This window comes from Rousettus aegyptiacus, unplaced genomic scaffold (assembly GCF_014176215.1).
Source record: "Rousettus aegyptiacus isolate mRouAeg1 unplaced genomic scaffold, mRouAeg1.p scaffold_m13_p_4, whole genome shotgun sequence".
Lineage (NCBI taxonomy): Eukaryota > Metazoa > Chordata > Mammalia > Chiroptera > Pteropodidae > Rousettus > Rousettus aegyptiacus.
In genome coordinates, this window is record NW_023416307.1 from 112678603 (window position 1) to 112687454 (window position 8852).

The window sequence follows — 8852 nt, forward strand, 5'->3', positions numbered from 1 at the left end:
GGAAATGGTGCCAAATAACCACAGTTCAGCAGCTACTAATCAACTGGGTGTCTTTGGGCAACACAGCCTCTTTCTCTGGGACTATGTCCTCATCTCTAAGGTATGGATAATAAAACCTGCTCTGCAGGTGATAATAAGTATATATACTATGTATATTATCAAAGTAATTAAAGTAATTAAAGGTCTGGCATAGAGAACTACTCAAACAAAAGCCTTTAATTTATTATTATTATTACTATTATTATTATTATTGCCACAGAAGTATAAATTGCTGGATTTCTTTGAAAATTATCCTTTAAATTAGTTTAATGTGTTTATGTTTCAAGCACATTTTGGGGAAAGTTTCTATTCTAAAAGATCAGTGAATGTGTCAGTTATTGATTGCTTTGTAAATATTTAAATAAAGCAACATAAGTTCCATGCACTAGCTGGCATGCACCTTGTTTGGCAACCCTATGCAAGAGGGTAATCTTGAATCTACTTATTTTTATCCTCTAGACTTGATACAAACTGCCCATTGAGGTTTGCACTACCCAGTTAACCTCTTCATCCAACCTCTTCAATTGCCATAGTAGTAGGATACACAGATCAGAAGAAATTATTCAGAACAGAGGTATAACTCAAAAGACAGGTTCAAAAGACAGGGAAAGATGGTGTTTTCAGCTGTCTTTCATCTGACTCCTGTAATTTTGGCTGCTCTTGGAAATAGATCTCTTTTAAATGGAAGTTGCTCTTTAGATCCAATCTAAGCTTAGACTTATCTCCAGAGAAGTCTCAACAACGAGAACTATGCAAACATTGTTTATTAAATGAAATTGTTTTTAGGTTCTTTTAGAATTTCTAAGATGAAAATTCAGGTAGGAAATGATCATTATCGAAATGGTATATGTACAAAGAGATTTTATCTGTATTTACTTGTCTGTAGAAAAGCAGCCTAAATATCTGCCTCTGACTCCACGGGGACAGAAAGTGAGGCAGCAGGTGAAATTTTTATCGTTTGTTCATAGTTTTAAAATATAAAAAAATTTTCAGCTGAGCCCGAAAGGTAAAAGCTGCTTTTTAAAAAAGTCCATTTGGATACAGGAAGATCTAAAAGACAAAACAGGCTTGCTGTGTTTTGAGTTAGTTAGACACCCTAAAAAAATTTATTATGGAGAAAGTAAAAAGAGAACGAGCACATGCACTCACTTTCGATTGATGAGAAATCGCGTACATATACATCTGAGAAAAGAAAGCTACCTAGAAATGTGAGATTTAAAAATGTCAAGAATCATTTCATAGCATTTGCAGATTTAGGAGGCAATAGAGCTCAGTGGTTACAAAGTTGGATTCCATTGGCTAACAGACCTGGATGCAAATCCTAGCAACGTCCCAGCTTTGTGAGGTACTTCACACTCTGTGCCTCAGGTTCACCGTCTGTAAATCCACAGTAACGCCGCCACCACCTCATGTTCGGTGTGAGAAATGAGACGGCATTTGTAAAGTGCTAGGTATGAGGATTGATACAAAAGAAGGGGGTCAGCAATGTTAGCTTGGGTCATTTTAAAATTCTGAGGCTGGTGGAAATGACAGGAGACCCAGAGTTGTCACTGAGCAGAAGTATCAACACTTCCCAGGTGGTTCTGTTAGGTAGCTAGTCAGACATGAGCGACAAGGGGAACAAAGAAATAGGGGCTCAGCCTAGAGACCACCCAAAGGACACCCTAATGGTAGTAGAATTCTGGGTATGCACATGCCCACTAGGCAAAGAGTTATATAGCGGCCAAGTGTCAATCAAAATGACCTCAGGTGCCAATTACCTAGGAAAGCCTTTGGAACCACTTATCACGGCCCAGATATAATGCAGACATTCCCACTTCTGGGTCCTTTTCACCCTTCTGAGTCCTTTTGTGTAGCTTTTTTGTGGCTCCTTTGTGTTGGTTGTTGTGGTTACAGCTCTTCACTGAAACCACGTGCCTCCTTGGGGGCATGCTTTGTTTTCCTAAAATATACTTTTACTAAATCTTTTCTAAATCTCACTGACCTAAAAAAATAATAAAAAATAAATCTCACTGACTTGCGATTCTTCACTGCATCAATGAGGAAGAACCGAGGAAAAATGCTAACTACACTTCTGCGCAGATGTCCCTCTCCACGCCCGTGGTTGGGGCAACACCCACCTCCAACCAGCCCTCCCAGTAACAGTTCCTGCATTGGAGGCGGTGAGAGGAGGGAAATGCCATCCTTCTGATTGAAAAGTTCCTTTTTCACAGATAGCTTTAAGGTACTGTTTTAGGAATACAGGTTTTGTTTTATTATTCTTAAATTGCGTAAGTTACATATGGCCTTATATGTATATCTTTTATAACCTTTCAAAAGTAGGTCTTCATGTACTATATTTTAATACATTAATTGCTTTAATAGTGATACATGTTCTCAGAAATGCACAGTTCATATTTATTTTTTATAACTAAAGTTAATGGCCAAGTCAGATAGTATTTCATATGGTCTGCTTGGGTAGTGAAGCCTTTTTATTCCCCTTGAGATCCAGTAGGAGGTTAGTTTTTGTCCCTTGTTTTTGTCACATCTGCCTTTCTGTGTTCAAATTTAACTAGATAAAATTCAAATATCTATATCAGTTTAACTTAAAAGACAACCATCAGATTGGGAGAAAACACATCATCTACTTATGTTGCAAAGGGTTGTGTAATTAAGAGGCATCAGATAACTCCAGAACAATGCATTAATATCCTTGACATATGGTAATTGTTGTTGTACAACTTTATAAATTTGGTAAAAATTGTAAGAATCATAAAAATTATTGTACTTATTATAACAGTAAAAGAATTATTCTTTTAACAATGGGTGAATTTTATGATCTGTAAAACATATCTTAATAAAACTGTAAAAAAATTCTTGATATATAAAGAACTACAAGACAATTGGGAAAAAAAAAAACTTCATAGCAAAACATAAAAGAGATATAAGCACAGAAGAACAAGTACGGATGGCTAATAAAGATAAAAATAAGCTTGGTTTCACCCAGCCTTTAGGAAACTAACACAGCAGTGAGAGCACTTTTTAATGCATTATTTGGACAATTTTTTATATTTCAGTTCAAATCAGATAAATTATTTGAATAAGTGGTATATGTAAAGTGTACATGGATAAAAATGAAAGAGGATGTAAAAATGTACAGGGAAAGTTCCCTTTCACCTCTTTGTTCCAGATCTCTAGTTTCCTTTCCCCCAGTGCAGCCAATGTTATCAGTATCTCATGCACATGCATTTAATGCACGTGCAGGAAATGTATATATTCACCATGTGTATATTCACCACCACTGCTATGCTCAGATAGCGGGGCACTGTATGAATGCTCTGCACATTGCTTTTTGCTCTTCCACTTTCAAGTGCTTCTGCAATGGGTATCTAGAGAGCATCCTCCTCATTTTTTTCTATAGCTATGTAGAATTTCATTGGCAGACACACAAGTTTATTTAAAGATTTTCCATTGGTGGGAATATTTTTTTCAGTATTTTTTCTTTAACATTGCACTGTACATACATGTATATGTCTGTGGAGTAGATTCCTAGATTTAATTTTGACAAATACAGCAAAGCTTTCAAAGATTGATTGCACATAGCATCAGTGAGGGTTTGGGAAAATGGATAGCTCACACACTGTTTTGCAGTAGCAAAAATTAGAAATATGCATATCTTTGACCTAGAAATTCTATTTATAGGAATCTCCTCTAAAGAAATTCTTACAAATGAACACAACATTATATGTTCGAGCATTGTTTTAAATGGGAAAATGTTGGCATCAACCTAAATATATATCAATCTTAGTAAAAAGAAATTATGGTACACCCATACTATGAAATATTATGGAAAGGTGAAAAGAAAGAAGTAGACCTTCATGAGTTGACATGAAAAAGCAGCCCTCTAATATATGTTAATAAGAAAACCATGTTACATAAGTGGTATGGTCCCACATAAGACAGAAGGATAAAATAGGTCTATAGATCTAGATCCAGATACCACATATCCCCTCCCTCCCATCTTCCCTACTTCTCTCCTTTCTGTAAATGCAAGGAAAAAGATCTGGATGCACAGTATACATTAACATTTTGTACCAATTAGCTAAAGAGAAAAGAAAAGGATTGATGAAGAATAAAAGGAGAATTTCTACTTTTATTTTCCTGTATTTGGAGCACATATTCACATATAAATCCTATAATTAAAAAAAAAATGACATTTGTAAGTACAAATAAAAATTCTAATGAAAGGCATCAAATACCATTCCAAGACTTTCTTTTTCTTTCTTTTTTTTATTAATCATGAAAAATTTAAAGTATACATAAAGTACAGAAAATAATATAACAGACACTCATAGATTCCCTATCCAAATTTAACAGATGTTAACATTTTGCCAAATTTGTTTCAGATTTTGCTTTTAAAAAAGAAAATGTTACTGCTATAGTTATAGCTCTGTGCCCTACACCCTCAAGGTGGAAACTTTCTTAAAGTTATGTCTCATTTAACTTCTTCGGAATATAAATAAAGTGCCCTTAGATAATTTAAAAGAAAAAAGTTTTAAAAGTTAAGCTTAATTTCTCCACATTTTGTAGAAAACTTCCTGTAAGAGGGATTACAAATTGCATTTTTCTTTTTTCTTTTTCATTTGAAATAATTGGAGGGTTTGTGCATTTCCTGTTCATTGCCCTCCCCACCCTCCCCAGCTCCCCCCCCGCCACTGCCCCGCCACCCCGGGTCTGGTCTCACTCTTATCTCCCTGAATGAGCATCTTCTCTGGGCTCTTTGTTTCCATCCTTTGCCCTCTGTAACATCTTGACAGCTACTGCCAGACTATCTTCCTGAACCAGGGTTTCTCAACATAAGCATTCCTGATGTTTTGGGCTGAGTACTTCTTTGCCATGGGGGCTGTCCTTTGCACTGTAAAGGTTTGGCAGCATCCCTAGGCTTTACCCACTAGATGCCAGCAACACCTTCCCCAGTTTTGACAACAAAAAATGTCTCTGGACTTTGCCACATGCCCTCTGGAGGGCAAAATTGTCCTGGTTGAGAACCACTGTCCTAACTGTGGCATTTGATATCACTTCCATGCTCAAATAGCCTCCTATTTGACTACGGCATTTTTAAACCCTCTCTCACCTCAACCTGATGTAATTCGTCCTTCATTTTCTGCTCACTTCTTACTTCTTCCCATCAGTTAGGTAGATTCTCTTCTTTGGGCTTTTGTGTGTGCTTTCCGGCATCTAATGGTTTCTTACCGGTTACTTTCTGCCTATCCAACCCCTGTTTGCACTTTAAAATCAGACTTAAGTGCCATTTCTTCACATAACATTTTCTGATGACTTTGGCTTCAACCGTGTCTTCTTGGAGGCAGTGAATCTTATGGTTCAGTGAATGGGCTTCAGAATCAGATGAACGTGAGGACAGCCCTGATGCTTCCATATACAAGTTGTGTGACTTGGACAAATAGTTTAGCCTCTTGGTGACTTGTCTCCTTATTAATATAATGGGACAACAACCTCTACCTTGCAGGGTAGTTGAGAGGATAAAATCACATTTTGTAGACTCTGCGTGGTGCCCGAATATATATGTTATTTTATGACTTTTAAGTTGTGTTTGTCTTAACCAAGAGAACAAACTTTTTTAAAGAAGGGAATTACGTGCTAAACTTCTTCTTTATCTCCTCACTGATAAATCCTTTGTAGATGCTCAAGAGATATCATTGACTACATGAGAAAAATACTACTGTACAAATATATCAATTATAACATTGTTACTATACTTACTCACAACCTTGACCACATAACCTGCTGCCTTGACCTTCCCTTCCTTTCCAATGAATTTCAGAAGCATTAGGTTTATTACCTCAATCACTTTTAAAATAAACACACACCACAAGTCGGTTACTACTCTGTTGAAATGGCTGAAATGATGTATTTCTCCAGTGGTGAGTGAGAATGATTCGTGTCATAGTGCTCTTCGAAATACAGATGGAAATTATAATAATCAAAAGATTCAGTTCTATGACATCTCTTTGGGATCATCTTCTGTTAAGGTGCTGGCTGTTGCTAGTAGTTTAAATTTCTTCTCCACAGGTCAAAATGAAGAGCACGAGTTTAGAATTAAGACGATTGTAATCTCAATTCTGCTTCATACTAGCAGTTTGACTTTGGGGAAAATTTAAAACCTCTGTAAGCCTCACTTTCTTTATCTGTAAAATGTAAGAAAAAATAGCACGTTCCTTATGGGACTGCAATGAGAGAATGCATCAGCTCTTAGCACGGTATTTGGCACATGCTAAGTGCATGGTAAGTGTTAGTTACTCATTCATTATTTTTCCTCTCCACAAAATTCAAGCACCAACTATGCTCTAGGCTGTGGAGAAAATAAAGGCCCTGCTATCATGGAGTTTACTGTCCAGTATTTATTATTTTGAGTGTGGTAGATAGTGTGGTAGGGGCATTTTAAGTGTGGTAGGGGCATTTGATCATTAACCAATGTCACCACAAAAAATTTAAAATAAATAAGTAAGTAAGTACATAAATAAATAAATAAAATGTAAGGGACATTTGATTATGTGGTAGTAGTAAAAGTCTTATTGGAAAAGTTACTGACCAAAAAATTCAAAGACGAGACTTGAAAACTTAATAATGTTATCCTATGGTCATTCAATGCTTGGAAATAAGTCTGATACGAATGTAGAGTCTTAACCTTCTAGAAAGCCTCTTACAACAAGTATCATTTTTATTGTTATGGCAAATGAGTATAGTCGGTGGGTTGAGCGGTGACATGTGAGAGAACCTGCACACAGAACTACAGAGCCAGAGCCAGGCACTTAAATCATCCCATGTCCTGCCATATATACTTTCTATCCCATTTAGCTGCTCACGTTACATCTTGGGCCTGAGATACCTTCCATGGTGATGTGTATAAATTTAATATTCTTTTTTGTAAGTTGGTTTTTAGTTTCACTCCAGAGGGGTTAATGGAGATTTCCAAGATATTTGTACTTATTGCTCATTGGGGGAATTTTACAACTGATCTGAGTAGCATGAATGTGAAGCCCTTTGCTTCCTGGCCTCTAAAACATATATCTTTGCACATGTTTCCCCAAATTTATTATGAAGGAAAACATGGAGTGAAAGAATTAATGATATATCACTCATTCTTTGGAGGCTATTAGACTTCTGTAGAGCAAGAAGCAGCTCCCCGGGGCCTTCTCTGCCTTCTTTGGACTTGTTTTTCTACTCCGTGATGAAGGTGACTTGTGGTGACATGACAACTGTAAGGTCCAGGGCTTTCTGACTCAGCATTTTAGGAAAGATTAACTGGGAAATTTCACTTCTAGGAATTGATCTTAAGTAATTATTTAAGATTATTCATAATTATTAACAAATTAATAACTATATTAATAATTATTAATAACACTAATTAATAATTATATTAAAATATAATTTATAATTATTTATACATTATTAATAATGCCCTTAATAATTATAGAGATATAATGCAATTTAGCTTTAAACATATTCATTGCAATGTTGCTTATAATAAAAATGGAAACTCCCTAAGTACCCAACAACACAAGATTAGATAAGAAAACAGTGGTAAATCCATATAGTGTAATACTCTGCAGGTGCTTAACAAATAGGGAAGATATGGAAAGATGTTCAAGATATGGTAAGACAAAAAAAGCAGACTGCAAGCAGTAGGCCCAATAAGATGCTATTTTAATAAAAGGAAATATCTCTGTGTTAGATATATATATATAAGAAATGACTGGAAGGATATATAGAGTGGGTCCCTGTGCATATGAAGATTATGAGTATTTGGATTTCTCTCTTTTTGATTCTCTGTAAGCTCTTGAAAAAACTAGTGGAAGTCATCGTTGGTATCCGTTATGGACTAAATTGTGTCCCATCCAAAATTCATGTGGTGAAGTTCTAACTCTAGCACCTCAGAATGGGATTGTATTTGGAAATAAGATCTTTAAAGAGATTATTAAGTTAAAATGAGGTTGTTAGGGTGGGTGTTAATCCCATATGACTGATGTCCTTAAAAAAAGAAGAAATTTGGACACAGACTTGTGCAGAGGGAGCAGATGGCCATCTACAAGCCAAAGAGAGAGGGTCAGAAGAAAATGACCTCACTGACACCTTAATCTTGAATTTATAGCTTCCAGAGCTGTGAGAAAATAAATTTATGTTGTTTAAGCCACTCAGTCTATGGTGTTTTTTTATGGTAGCCCTGACAAAATAATGTAGTACCCAACCCCCAACAATCTTCACACCCTTCTTATTATCTAAAAGCACCCCAATTTGTTTAGGTGTCTGCCTTCCTCTGTGAGAAATGAGTCCAACCCATGCTCATGCCAATGGTGACAAGTCCATTCCCTTGCTAGTTACCGATTTAGATTATGCACATGTGACTCAATTATGGCCACTCAGAAGTAAAAATTCTGGTGGGTTTCCAAGTTTTCTTAGATGAGGTGATACACCCTCAGGCATAGTTCTCTGGTTTATATTTTTGCTGGACATTGTCATATCTGCAATGAAGACTAGAACTGTGGTGGCCATCTTGGGATTGTGAGAGAAGCTAGCCTAAGGAGCCACCCTTCCTTAATAAAGATAGAAAAGCAGAAAAATAGAAAGAATATGAATCCTCGATTATGTCTTGTAACTCCCAAATAAATCAACCTGGAGTCAACCACCTCCAGACTTGTTTAATGAGATTACACAATTTATTTTGTAAACCAGTTGGAGTTTGGTCATCTCTTACTTGCAGCCAAAATCATCCTAATTGGTACAACTGAAAGCATGTTAGAGAAAAATAGGTTCTA